The sequence below is a fragment of the Heterodontus francisci genome, chromosome 33 (assembly GCF_036365525.1).
Source record: "Heterodontus francisci isolate sHetFra1 chromosome 33, sHetFra1.hap1, whole genome shotgun sequence".
NCBI lineage: Eukaryota > Metazoa > Chordata > Chondrichthyes > Heterodontiformes > Heterodontidae > Heterodontus > Heterodontus francisci.
Genome location: NC_090403.1, coordinates 41,749,295 through 41,764,591, shown reverse-complemented (window position 1 = coordinate 41,764,591; position 15,297 = coordinate 41,749,295). Strand labels below are relative to the sequence as shown.

The following is a 15,297-nucleotide window of genomic DNA, read 5'->3' as shown; positions in this document are numbered from 1 at the left end:
CGAGCCACATATGGAGATATTAGGTCAAATGATCAAAAGCTTGATCAAAGTGGTAGGTTTTAAGAAGCCTCTTAAAGGAGGACAGCAAGGTTGAGAGTCAGAGAAGTGTAGAGAGGGAATTCCAGAGCTTAGGGCCCAGGCAACTGAAGGCACAGCCACCAGCGATTAAAATTAGGGAGGCTCAAGAGACCTGAATTAGATAAGCACAAATATCTCAGAAGTTTGTGGGGCTGGAGAAATTACAGAGATAGGGAGGGGTGAGGCCATTACTAGATGCAGAAAAGAAGACTCCCAGATCCCACAGAGGTTCAGTAAACCATGGCATAAAATTTGCCCTGATCAGGGACAACTATCATGAGGCCAGTTCCAACTAGTTCTTTTTTTGGGTGGGTACAAGACCTCCAACTCAGGAGTTTCAGTCAGGAGAATGGGTTTCTATGACACAATGGGATAGATGTTATTTCTCATTGTGCACATCACAAACAAATATAACACCTGCAAACTATGTTCAAATACAATGAAACCACCATTGTTTGAGCTCCAATTGTCTGTTTTCCCAACTATCTGCATGATAAAACCTTCTGTGAGATTTTACTTCATTGCACAACCCATTAGCACTAATATCCTCCTGTCTGATAGCAGGATAGAAAGATTAAATTCAGTTTCTGTAATTTGTATTGTACTTGTCTTCATTGTTGTATAAGATATCACTGTATTTGTGCATGACCAAAATCTCAGGACACTCAATTATTCATCAGCTTCCATTATTGGAGGGAAGGGTTTCATTTATTATGGTAGATACATTTATATAGAACTCTAACATAACAAAATGTCCCAAGATGCTCCCCAATTCCCATGGAGCTTCCACGGTAATGGGAATCCTATAACTTAGTAATCAGTTTTCATTATTTAATAGCTTCCCTTGCTGATGCTCTCTTTAATATTGTTATGCTAGCATTTAAATAAAAATTCTCAAGTGATTTATTTAAAAAAAAGAGTGCGCACAAGTTCATGGTATAGGCTTGGATGAAGAAGGCCCTTCAACCATTTGGTCTCATTTTCAGAACACCACCCACAACATCATTCCATTACTTTATCTAGCTAATCCTTAAATTAGTACAGTCTCCTGGCCATACCCACTCTTCCAGGCAACTTGCTGTTAATAGTTTGCATGCAAAGAATATTTCTTGATTTTGTTACATTTTTCCCACCTTGCGACCTCCTGTCTTGCTGCCATGACAGATCTGAAAGTATTATTTCAAATTAATTTATCCAATTAAGGTATCTATACACTTCTGTAGGATTCTACTTAAGAAGTCTTTTTCTACAGGGGACTTTAAAATACATAGTATACAGCAGTCTGCTATTTCTTGGTAATAGTTTGCAGTTAAAGACGAGTAAACCTGGTGATTCTGTTACAGTCGTTAATCTTGCAGTAAATACATCAGCATACCGCAACTGGATAGAGTATTAGGACATCAACGCCCACCATGACCAGCAAAACAAAAAGGAACAAAAATAAAATAAACCAGTCCCCAACCCTCTTTGTCACGCATTTATCAAAAATATCAGATATACCTGGGGGGATTCCTAGGCAGTAATCTTAGCAAGGAGTTCACATGACAATAGTTAGGCCAATCTCTGACATCAACCGAGGTCCTCAGCGAGACTGCTGACAATAATGATTCTCTCAGGTATCCGTTATTCTGTACGTAATGGAAAACTACAGAAAGCTCTCGAGATACTCAGAGAGTTGCAATTTGTGATACTCTACTGGGGTGGAGTGTGGGGCAGGGCTCTGCGCAAGCATGCTACAAAATGTGATCGGGCCTGATTTTTTTCTCTGTGTAAGTGAATTGGCTTTGAGCGAGTTAAAATTTTGTCACATGGTCTCTAGCTTGGTACCAATCAAAATGTTTTTATCGCTTATCTCCTCCCTATGTTTACTTCTTGTGTTAAAGACAATGATTTGTGAAGATGTTACATTGAATTCAAATTTTACAAAGTACCTGTTTGGGTGGTCAATGCAGCCCTTCCTTTTCCAGTGAGATAACGGTCTCCCTTTAAAACGCAGGACTCAGCTGCTTAGTGCATTGAGTAGCTGAACTTCACAGACTTGGTAGGCCCCAGTTCAATCTCAGATCTGTACTGGATTGGCTGATCTCAGCACAGCAGCAATGAGGGTGTTACAAATGGCTTTACTGCCACTGGATTAGGGAGTTGGAAATAATCCAGTAGAGTTGCCACTCCTGGTCACTATCCACTCACACCTGTTAGAACGGCTCATGTGTGAATATTGAAAAATGAGTGGATCAGGCTATGACTTGGCTTTTGTGAATGAATAGTTTGCTAATGTTGCTTAGGCTCACACTTGGGTGAGGTATGGGAGGACAACCATGCAATTGTACCCTAGCAAGAAGTCAATGTCTTCAGGAGAGCAGCGGAGAAGTTTGTTGGAAAAAATGGTCGGGGAAAAATGTAAAATTCTCTTAATGTTTATTATTAGACACTAGAATTTTTCTGCAAAATTGCAATTTTTTAAAATGAGTTTTTTAAGGAACATCAGAAACTGATGGGAACTAATCATTATTATATCTTTGTTGCCTGCTGTCAGTTAAATGGTAGGATGCCTGCTGGGCATAAAGCAGCAAGAAAAAGCATAAATTAGAATATTGCATTCTTTTTTATTGGATCTACAGAACCCCTTAGTGCAGTTTCCCTTGTGGGATTTCATAGGCCTCTAAAGATTGATATCACTTATTCTCCTCTTGTCCAGAGGATATTGTCCAAAACACATTAATTAATTATTTTACAAAAGCTGAAAAAAACAAGCTATAAATATGCAAAACATTTCAATATATTTGCATATTTATACAGCCTTCTGATAAAATAGTGTGATTTGATTAGCACAACAGTTATGAGGACTGCACTGCAGCATTCGAAGAAAGAATCTGAAGACTCGAAGGGCCGAAGGGCCTGTTTCAGTGCTGTATCTCTAAATAAAATAAAATAAATAAAAATTGGCTGACTGCTACCATTTTCAACAGCTTTTCGTTCTCTGTTGTAGTATAGAATGTGTGGGAATGTCTGTTGTGACAATAGATAAAGGTAATAAAAGGTAATGAATGGACTGACCAGCAGATAGGGCATTAGTGTGTGATAATATCAGGTGAGTGTTGGAAACGCTATGTAAATGAAAGATATTGTTGTTGTAGTTCATACAAAACTCTTGTAAGGATAGCTTAAATTAATATTGCAGAAGTTCTTAAGGGGCCCACAAAACATTGCATTCTAGGAAATATCTGACATTTCCAAAGCATTAAAACACAAAATCCACTCTTTTCAGCATAAAATACAACAGTATCTTCATTTCAACTAAAGCATATTCACTTTATGAGCCTATAATGAAGCATTAATTGTTTCTCTTGCAAAACAATGTTAATGAGCTTTCAGTGGTTAACGCCTTTAGTGCCGCAAAGTCTGCTAATAATATATCTGAATAAAGTTTATTCAGATGCTAGGTTCTGAAATGCATCTGTGATCTCCTCCCCACACCGGAATCACCATCTTCTGATCCTTAATTTATATTCTGTGTCTATGTGGCACACTCACAAATCATAAAGATTAAAGACTAATTAAAATGAGAAGTTTTAATGTTCCATTTTACTGTTTAATCATTCTTTGATACAAATATGCCCTTCATGGGATATAACTGAAAACAAAGTTGCTGCTAACACAGTGATGTGAATGGTTTTGTTAAATCTAGATTAGATGACATTAATATGTCTTCCTCTCCTCATCTACCTACTGCAGAAAGGCGGACTCCAGTCTGTTACGTTATTGTGTTAATATTGTTAAATCTCCTAAAATGATAAGAAACTAATTAAGTTTGTATATTATACACAAATGTCCCTTTTTTGAAACAGCTATAACCATCGTTATACAGTGATTTCATTTATATTACATGGGTGGTGGCATTTTTACAGCTGTTTTGCGATCACATTCCATGACTCTGTCCATCTTTCTGTGAAAAATACAAATCAGAGGCCTTGCCGAAAATAAATCTATCATGCAAGGCTGAGAGATACAGAATATCATTCCAGGTATCAGAATACAGGCAGCAGGGAGTGTACAGTCTGGATACAAAGGTGCAGGAATTGGAGACCTGGTGGCTGTTCTTTTCTGTTAATTAACTTTAGTAAATGTAGATGATCGATGGGCAGTGACAGTCATCGTAAAACTCTTCTCTAAATTCCTGACGCTTTTCCCCATATGGTTGAATATAGTCACTGACAATGAATAGCAAGGATGTCAAAAATAAGTTTAAATAGTATCGTTAAAAAAGTCTATTTGGACAAATTAATTCAAAATAAAATAATTGCAAGTAACATTTTCTGGTGATTTTTTTTAGCAAACTTTTCAAACTGACCCTTCCAAAAAATATTAATAATTGTTATTGTATATGTGCTGAGTTTTTTTTTATCACTTGGCCTCATGGAAACTTAAAATATTCATTGCTCATAGAACTTGAACAAGGCTAAAATGGCCTGCACTTGCAGAAATGCAATTTTAAAGATGACCTGCCCACAAAATAAATAAATAAAACCATTGTTGTCAATAAAAAAAGCAGGTAGATACTTAATGGAATTCAGTGAACAGTGAGAATGGTTCACATTGTGTAAAAATCATGTGAAATCTTTCACTGATGAATTCTTGGACCTTTCACATACATGGGAAAAAACACCCATCGCAGATTTTACAGTTATCCTCTATGTATTCAGCTTGGGTTTGCTGTTTTCTCCTTTATGCAATCAATACAATCTCACATCTGTGTGATATTCTCGAAGGTTCTGCAGACAGCACAGACATTGTTTCCTATAGACTTTACCAGAAAGTCTGAAAAACACAATTAGATGCTAAGCTAAAAAAGTCAAATAAGGTTGTGACTCCTCATCAGTTAGATTCCAGCACCGTGTCCAGACTTCGCTGCGATTTAAGGTGCCAGTGAAGGAGATGGAGGAGCCATAGAAAAGTCTCTCCCCGAACTCCACAGTAAAATGATGAATATGAAACTTTAATTAACATGGCCAGTAATATATGAGAAAAGTGGCATTGTATTTACATAATCTGTCAAAAGCATTTTCTAATGTGGTTCTAAAAGATGGAAAGGAGAAACATTGAGTTATCTGCTAACACAGCCCTTGCACAGACATAATTCAAAAGGAATTTAAGGAGTATTTACATTGTGTATGAGATTTACAATAGTTTAATGAAGTCCTGACAGATTGACATTACAAGCAATGTCCTATACCATTTTTAAAAAAAGGTTCAGTGAGTAAATTCACCAAAATTGTGTCTTTGAGCTATATAAACAAGCTACCAATGTAATTATTGTCTATGCTGAGTTAGCTGACCTCAGCCAGTGGAGAGGTTAAACTGGCCTCAGTGCCCACGGACCAGGGAGGGGATAAAAATCAGAGTTCCTGCTCTTTATATGGATTTAGTGGTCTTGCTGTAAAGTACATCCATGTAGGTATCAGTTGATAATGGGTTCACACTCAGCTGTGCATCTCTGCACTGTCAATTGGCCCACGGATACTCATGGTCCAGGTTAACACATAAAGAATGGTCACTTGTGAGAGGTACGAGAAAGCTGCTGGCACCGTGGAACTATTCCTAAGCATGTCAGCAGTTTCAGGAAAGGAGAGTTAAAAAAAGGTAGAATGTTCCTGCTAATATACAAAAACTTGCATTTATAAAGCATCTTTAACATAGTAAAATATCCCAGGGCACTTATAGCGATATGGTCAACTTTCCTATTTCTAGATTTAGTAACATCAATGCACTTTTCTTTCCTTCCCCAAGTATTGTATACAATAGGACTCTAATGTCCATTGTTTCAGCAGGCTGGTAGGAACTGAATGCTCTTGTGACATGTGGGAAGAACACGAGGTACAAGTGCAGGATTAGACATTGTCCGCAATTAGCATTTTGCAGAAAGTGCAATTCCTGTTTACAAACAAGGCAACCAACTGCGATCACTGGGTGATCAATACTTCTGACGAGCAGGAAGGGGATTTATAGGAAACCACCAATGTTCAAAACTCATCTAAAAGAAATTACTATTATAACCATTGAGGAAAATTGACCAGGGTTATCACTCCTGATGGCTGTCCGTCATACCCTGCTGGCAGAATGTATGTGTAGATTACAGGAGAGGCCAAGAGTGGGGTTGATACCCCGAGTATTCAAGTAATACGCTGACATTCACCATGGAGAATACATGGGCATAATCAGCACTTAAATGAGACACCAGAAGCTGAGTAGTTCCAAGTAAATTGGAGGGGAGAAAATTGTAGCAACTAAAAACGGTGAGATAAAAAAAATTGCACCAAATTTCTATTTCTTTTACCGTATATTTTAGCATTTTGTTCCTGACTGCTAAATGATGCAGCCTAGTCAATCCAAAATAATTATCATGCAGCAACTGGCACCCAACCACCTTTCACTGAAAGGTCCTTTATGACAGTGTTAAAACAATGAGACCACTTCATGCTACCATCAGCACTTACAACAACATCAACAAATACAAATACAGGACTTTATGCTGCACTTTCAGGCACTCTTCAAAAAAAAAACTGCTTATGTTACTGAAGACAGGGCTGTTTAAGATCCCTCTGAGACCACTGTAAAAATCAGTCTGTTTCACATCATGAGGGTTCACTTTTCCATCACTTGTGGGTTTACTACCCCATGCTTCCTATTCTAAATAGAAAACTTGCCGATGAAAAGAATGATTATGGCTTATGTCTGATTTTTTTTACATCCCTTGACCGTACTTCAGTGAAACATTTGAACCTTAATATTTCCCATTTTTTTGCTCCTTTCTGCCCTTTTACTGGTTACTGAGACATCCAGGTCCCAACTAAAAAAAGAGAATTCCTTCAGACAAAGTGTCAGAGAGAAGGAGAGAGGAAGAGAAAAAGAGAAGTACTGTGTGATTTGCCTGACTGAAAGCTGCTGCGAGTCTTTAGTAACAAAATCATAAAAGGTTAAGGATTGAAAATAATCTTCAGCCTCAAAGACAGTGAACGAAAACAACTCAAAGGCCTGTTCCTGTCCGAATAAACAAGTTTTATTTTTACTGATTGGGAGCACAATCTTTACGCACTGGATTCTGAACTCAGACCACAGCTGGATAATATTAAAAGTTATATTTAAACACAATCTGCAATCTGTATTTTCCATCTGCATGAGTTCAGAACTTAATGACTAAAAACCAAGCAGATATTAATCAAATTGCCTTGAAAGTATGAATGAGCTTGTGGTATATATTTTTTTAAAACAAGAAATGAAAAAGTACCATACATAACTCCTTCACTCTAAAAACTATATCTGACTGTACCTTAAGTTGCTTTGCCATAGCTATAAATCAAGTAAATAAATACATATAAGGTTTTTATTGGAACATTTGGTATAGTTTTAATTCTCAAATCAACTTAAAAAGATAATTGAGCTTTGATCAAATTTACAGCAAGTTAAATGTGCTTGTAAGTGGGACGAGGATTTAGTAACTGGTTCCTCACAATGTATTTGCAAACATAAACCTTGGTTCTAAAACACACAATTTATTATTTTTTTTCCAGTATTGTTAAAAAGGTGAAAAATGCCAACAGTGGGCAACCTTAATTTAAAAAATATTGGAAATGCCCTGAGGGTTAAAGATGCAATGTTACTTTTTTTTTAAAAACAGTTGATTTTACTGCGCCGTTTCTTAGGTGTGTTTCTGGGACGGTGCAGCTTTAAGCGATTCCAGTGTCACTTGCCCAGCTTGGTTCATGTTTGCTCGGATCAGACCAATAAAACAAAGCAGATCAACGCTTGATAAGCACCAAACGTCAGGGGGTGGAGGGGCTGAATAAACTGCTGCAACAAGAAATTAAACTTCATCCAAAAGTATGATCTCACCTGATTTATGGAAGTGTTTTGGCTGATGCAACATAAATCCCCGCAATCGGAACGCCGCATATGTAAAGTTTTCCTTTAATAAGTCTGTGCAGCCGACTTCGGTGATGCTTTCAAAAGACTTGTTTTTCTTGCTTCAGTCAGTTGTTTGCCCAAGGGATTCGGCGATTGGTTCATTTCCTCTTTCACGGGCTCAGATTTCTTTCTCTTTTTTTTCTCCTTTTTTTAATGAATGACCTGACTCAGTCAATGACATGACATTAACAAAGATTCCAGCCTATGAGAGGTGAGAATCGAGGTGTTATATTACCTGAAGATGGAACACCCACCCCCCAGCTCAGGAACCAATCAGAATCCAGGCGCTCTGTTCCATTCATAGTTCAGATCCTCTGCCATGGCCTCTCATTCACAAAAAAAAACTTTCAAGGGGTCATTCATAAAATCTGGAAGCAGTGGAAGTGAGTATTTACTCAGACAAAATGTATTAAACAATCTTTTTCTTTTAGGGAGGCCTAACTGGGATTTCTTCAGTATTTTGCAAAACAGAGTTTCTATACCAAGTTTCTAATTTGTAGTTTCTTTAATTAATTACTCAGTTAACAGGTATCCCAAGCTCTTTGGATCAGATCTAGCCCCAACATGCATACACCCTGGAGCTCTGTTTACAGAGAAAAACTGGAGTAAATTTGGATTAAGTCTTGCCTTAAATTATATGCATCTATGCCATTGATTCCCTAGCCAGCGGAAAAGACGGGGAAGGACGGCATTACCCCTGAAATCATCAAGAGTGCCAAGCCTGCTATACTTTCAGTACTGTACAAACTGCTTTGCCTGTGCTGGGACGAGGGAGCAGTACCACAGGACATGCGCGATGCCAATATCATCACCCTCTATAAGAACGAGGGTGACCTCGGTGACTGCAACAACTACCGCCATTTCCGCCACCTCCAGCGTGATGCCACTACCAGTCGCATCTTCCCCTCCCTTCCCCTGTCAGCATTCCGAAGGGATCGTTCCCTCCGCGACACCCTGGTCCACTCCTCCATTACCCCCACCACCTCATCCCCGTCCCAGGGCACCTTCCCCTGCAATCGCAGGAGGTGTAATACCTGCCCATTTACCTCCTCTCTCCTCACTATCCCAGGCCCCAAACACTCCTTTCAGGTGAAGCAGCGATTTACTTGTACTTCTTTCAATGTAGTATACTGTATTCGCTGCTCACAGTGTGGTCTCCTCTACATTGGGGAGACTAAGCGCAGACTGGGTGATCGCTTTGCGGAACATCTCCGCTCAGTCCGCAAGCAGGACCCTGAGCTTCCGGTTGCTTGCCATTTCAACACTCCCCCCTGCTCTCATGCTCACATCTCTGTCCTGGGATTGCTGCAGTGTTCCAGTGAACATCAACGCAAGCTCGAGGAACAGCATCTCATTTACCGATTAGGCACACTACAGCCTGCCGGACTGAACATTGAATTCAATAATTTCAGAGCATGACAGCCCCCCATTTTACTTTCATTTTTAGTTATTTTTTCTTCCTTTTTTAACATTCTTTTTTACATTTTTTACAATCTTTTTTTTGCATTTATTTCATTTCATCTTTGTTTGTTCAGTTTGCTTACCCACTGTTTGTTTTCAGGTTTGCACTTGCTGCTGTTCAATATTCAGTGTATTTACACCTAATCTGTACTAATGCTTTGTCTTTCAACACACCATTAACATATTGTTTGCCTTTGCTCCGTGACCTATTGGTCAGCTATGTGGCCTGGTCCAATCTAGACCTCCTTTGTTATCTCTTGCCCCACCCCCACCTCACTTGTTTAAAACCTGTGACTTTTCTAATATTTGTCAGTTCCGATGAAGGGTCACTGACCCGAAACGTTAACTCTGCTTCTCTTTCCACAGATGCTGCCAGACCTGCTGAGTGATTCCAGCATTTCTTGTTTTTATTTCAGATTTCCAGCATCCGCAGTATTTTGCTTTTATTACACAAAAGTCCAAGTGTATCAAGCCTGAGTCCTCAGTGCCTTGCTCTACAGCAGCGAGGCCTGGACAACGTATGTCAGCCAAGAGCGACGTCTCAATTCATTCCATCTTCACTGCCTGCGGAGAATCCTCGGCATCAGGTGGCAGGACCGTATCTCCAACACAGAAGTCCTCGAGGCAGCCAACATCCCCAGCATATACACCCTACTGAGCCAGCAGCGCCTGAGATGGCTTGGCCATGTGAGCCACATGGAAGATGGCAGGATCCCCAAAGACACATTGTACAGCGAGCTCGCCACTGGTATCAGACCCACCGGCTTTCCTTGTCTCCGCTTTAAAGACGTCTGCAAACGCGACATGAAGTCCTGTGACATTGATCACAAGTCGTGGGAGTCAGTTGCCAGCGATCACCAGAGCTGGTGGGCAAGCATAAAGGTGGGGCTGAAGAGTGGCAAGTTGAAGAGACTTTGCAGTTGGCAGGAAAAAAGACAGAAGTGCAAGGAGAGAGCCAACTGTGTGACAGCCCCGACAACCAATTTTATCTGCAGCACCTGTGGAAGAGTCTGTCACTCTAGAATTGGCCTTTATAGCCACTCCAGGCGCTGCTTCACAAACCACTGACCACCTCCAGGCGCTTACCCATTGTCTCTTGAGACAAGGAGGCCAACGATATGATGCTTATGCATCAGGCATACATAAGAGTGGCATCATACAAATGTATCTCCTCCTCATTTTCCACAGACAGTATTTGATACATAAGCTGTTGGACTGTTAACCCTTTCAATCATTCTTCTTCTTCTTCTTCTTTGGCCTCCTTGTCTCAAGAGACAATGGATAAGCGCCTGGAGGTGGTCAGTGGTTTGTGGAGCAGCGCCTGGAGTGGCTATAAAGGCCAATTCTAGAGTGACAGACTCTTCCACAGGTGCTGCAGATAAAATTGGTTGTCAGGGCTGTTTCGCAGTTGGCTCTCCCCTTGCGCTTTTGTCTTTTTTCCTGCAAACTGCTAAGTCTCTTCGACTTGCCACTCTTTAGCCCCGCCTTTATGGCTGCTCGCCAGCTCTGGCGATCACTGGCAACTGACTCCCACAACTTGTGATCAATGTTACAGGACTTCATGTCGCGTTTGCAAGCGTCTTTAAAGTGGGGACATGGACGGCCGGTGGGTCTGATATCAGTGGCGAGCTCGCTGTATAATGTGTCCTTGGGGATCCTGCCATCTTCCATGCGGTTCACATGGCCAAGCCATCTCAAGCGCCGCTGACTTAGTAGTGTGTATAAGCTGGGGATGTTGGCCGCCTCGAGGACTTCTGTGTTGGAGATACGGTCCTGCCACCTGATACCAAGGATTCTTCGGAGGCAGCAAAGATGGAATGAATTGAGACGTCGCTCTTTGCTGACACACGTTGTCCAGGCCTCGCTGCCGTACAGCATTCTGCCGTGGAATCATTCTACCTACACAGATTTGTGAAGAATACCTTTGTGAGAAATCTTTCGGGCTTTTAAAGTGTTTTCATGGTCACTTAGTGGCAGCATTACTGAAACAAATACTATACATGGCATAGACGGAGGAATAGCATATTAACAAACATGATTCATACATAAACATTGTATCATACAACTAACATTAACCTTGATACCGATTTAATAGAAAATCTATTGAAGATGTAACATTTAGGATACAGAAATGACAAATATTTTTTGTTATTTACGTTTGAAACAAAATACTTAAGGGAATTGGTTTTAATGCAGTGACCAGGGAATTGCACAGGATAATTTTGCTGGGTTCAGGGGTTAGAAATGTCCTCAGAGCAAGCATTAACTCTTCAAGTGCAAGCTGCTACAGCAACTTGCATTTGTAAAGCATTGTAAAGAATATCCTAATGCTCTTCACAGAGAGCTTTAAGGAAAACAAATACGGGGAAGGGGGTTGAGGAAGGGTAACCAAAAACTTGGTTGAAGAGTGAGGTTTTGAGACGATAATTAAATGAGCTTGAGAGAGAGAAAGAGAGAGAGAGGTGAAGAGGTTTAGGATGGGAAATTCAGAGATTCGGAGCTAGGCAGCTCAGGAATACACCATCAAAGTTGAGGCGATGGGGGAGGAACACACAAAAGATCAAAATTAGAGGCCAGAGTTTTGACTGGAGGAGATTGCAGAGATTGAGTAGGACACAACAGTGGAGTGATTTAAAAATGAGGATTAGTATTTTAAATTTAGTACTTGGGAAATATGGAGCCACCATAGGTCAGTGAGTACATGTTGACAGGCAACAGGACTTAATATGGGACAGGCTGAAATTAAGCTCACAGTTGAATAGGACACCTAGGGCAAGACATTGAGCTCATTAGCAGCAATTTTTAGCACTGTGGGTGCCCTGAGAGCTCCAAAAGGCTGTCCGTGGCACAGGTGCACACAGGTGGGGAGAATTGTGCCGGTTGCCATTTTGGTGGAGGCACTAGGTTGCGAGCAGTGACTGTCGACCAGAAGTATGCAGAGCAGGCAGATCATGACATCAATCAGCATGCAACTCTGACTTGACACTAGTGATGCCATTTTGCAGCTCAATGCTCCAGCCAAAGTCCTCTTGACTTCACACAGCTGAACATGTGTTCAGCAACGGGAAGGAGCCCCACAGTGCTATTTTATGAGATCATCAGCTACTTACAGGTTAGTTGCTGGTTGATTTCTTCTGGCCGTTGCTACAATTCTACAAGCGTTTAGTGCTCTCTATAGTTGTTTAAAATTGCAACAGTCTATAGGGAGTGGTGTGAAAGGTGCTGAAGGACTTTTTGCTGAGTTCAAGGCTTCAGCATAAACCAGATGCTCCCAGACATGGGTGCATTAGCAGGCATTTCCCCTTGGAATGCAGCATGACTTGGAGAATGAACAAAGGGCATGCAGAGCAAAACAAGCTACTGGAAGAGGGGGGAGGAGTTGGGAGAGAAGGGCTCCTAGCAAGAGGTCATATTCGACCAGGATGTTCAGGAGCAATTCTCCTAATGAACCTCAGTGAGGAACAATGTGTGAGATGTTTGTGCTTCCATAGGGATCCCCTCACTAATCTGTAATCTGTTTGTGTGGTTTGGCTGTCATGGTTGAATAGCTAGCATCTTGTGCAAGCTGTGAGATGTAGGTGTGAGGCTTGCAGCAGTGTTAAGTGTGTAAGGGTAAAGTGGAGCATATGAATATTAGGTATGAGGACTGATTGGTAGAGATTCTTGGCAGGTGAGTGATGGAGGTGTGATGATTGAGCAGTGGCTGAGGCCTACTGGGGCAGTTGGGGGGATATGACATTTGAAGAAGCATTCACTGGCCTGGACCACTCGTGTGAGGTCATTGAACATTTTGAGGCACTGCATCCAAGTACTCAGGGCTTGACTCCAGGCATTGACCTCCACGGCTATCTGCTCCCACTGACCATGAGTCTGGAGGGTCGACTTACTTCCTACAGGACATTGCTCTTCATTTCCATCTCCTCCATCATGACCTCCAGTGCGGTGCCCGAAAATCTTGGAGCCCACTCTTTTCCCTAGTGTGCCATTCCTCACTGTTGTCCAGGTCAGATTCTCTTCAACCACAACCCCAGCACCGGCTCCAACCACAATGCACCTCTTCAATAAGAGGTGCAGGCTCCCTTTAAGTGGTGCTAGCAACTCATGATATTGGTCCCCTGCTGATGCAGCCAACCAATGAACAGTGCAGTTGGAGCTGGTTGGACATGGAGATCATTCAAATGAACAGACAGCACCAAGTGAGCATGCTGCCTGTATTGCAATCAACGGGAGCAGGTCCATCGCTCATCGCGATCCCCACGCCCATTTTCAGGGCTATCCAATTTAACCTCCCTAGATTACAAATGATCTGATTGAACCTAAGATATTGACAGGGAGGGAAATAGATTCTGTGGCAAAGGAGTGTGATAGGGCTTGAAGCTTAAGGCTTCGGTCTTCCCCATGTTGAGCTGGAGGAAGTTGTAACTTATCCAAGTCTGAATATTCAGCAAACAGTCTGACAGCATGGAGGCAGTTCAGGGATCGAGGTGGGTAGTGGAGAAGCGGATCTGCGTATCATCAGCATACATTGGAAAGCTAACCCCATGCCTATAGATGATACCAAACTGCAACATGTAGATGATAAGAGCTAAGGTTAGGACCTTGGCAGACCGTGAAATGTCAGTATGAAGGACGTAGGAAAGGCCATTGCCAGAGATCCAGTGACCACTTTTGGATAAGTCAAACAAAGAACAAAGAAAATTACAGCATAGGAACAGGCCCTTCGGCCCTCCAAGCCTACGCCGATCCAAATCCTCTATCTAAACCTGTCGCCTATTTTCTAAGGGTCTGTATCTCTTTATATCCTGCCCATTCATGTATCTGTCTAGATACATCTTAAAAGACGCTATCGTGCCCGCGTCTACCACCTCCGCTGGTAATGCGTTCCATGCACCCACCACCCTCTGCGTAAAGAACTTTCCACGCATATCCCCCCTAAACTTTTCCCCTTTCACTTTGAACTCGTGTCCCCTTGTAATTGAATCCCCCACTCTGGGAAAAAGCTTCTTGCTATCCACCCTGTCTATACCTCTCATGATTTTGTACACCTCAATCAGGTCCCCCCTCAACCTCCGTCTTTCTAATGAAAATAATCCTAATCTACTCAACCTCTCTTCATAGCTAGCGCCCTTCCAAGTCAGAATGGAATCAAGCCAGCGTTGTCCCACAAAGGTGGATGATGGAGGAGTGGTGTTAGGAGGAAGAAAACATGGAGAGATAGAGAGGATGAGATATTTATTGTGGTAACAATATGAGGTTCCTATTTATTCAGCTGGGACAACCATACTTCAGTGCAATACTAATGATGTGCTGCACTTCAGAAGTGCTGTCCCTCAGACAAAATATTAAAATTAAGGCCGTGCTCAGGTGGACATCAAAGGCCCCATGTAACTATTCAAAGAAGGTCTCTGGTGTCAACATTCACCCCACAACCAATACTGCCAAAAACAGATTAACCAGTCATTCAGCTCATTGCTCCTTGTAGGATCTTGTTGCCTGAACAACAACCTGTGATTGAACTTCAAAGGTAATTTATGTGAAGCACTTTGAAACGTTTCTGAGACCCGATAAGATGCTATGTAAATGCAAGGCAGTCTGTCTTTCTGTCTTCCAGGATAGCATTGATGCAAAGGAAAAGAAACTCTGATAGGAATCCTGAGGCACAGAACAATAAAGGATGGTCAGCATTCAGGAGACTAACTATAGCTTGAAAAGTCTGAAATTATAACAGCAATTGTGAGAAAGAGAGCATTTCTCAGGCTACTTCTTAGTAAGAAGATATGGAATTATCTAGTTCTG

The 15,297-nt window shown here is 41.4% G+C and overlaps 1 protein-coding gene across 2 annotated transcripts in view; it reads right to left on the bottom strand.

Moving 5' to 3' along the window:
- The window catches only part of etv4 (ETS variant transcription factor 4), a 103,505-nt gene extending 95,276 nt beyond the window's left edge, over positions 1 to 8,229 (bottom strand). For both annotated transcript variants that reach the window (XM_068013355.1, XM_068013356.1), the window contains exon 1: positions 7,969 to 8,229. The gene's annotated coding sequence lies outside the window, so the exon portion shown is untranslated. The remainder of the gene's footprint in view (positions 1 to 7,968) is intronic.
- Positions 8,230 to 15,297: the final 7,068 nt, after the last annotated feature.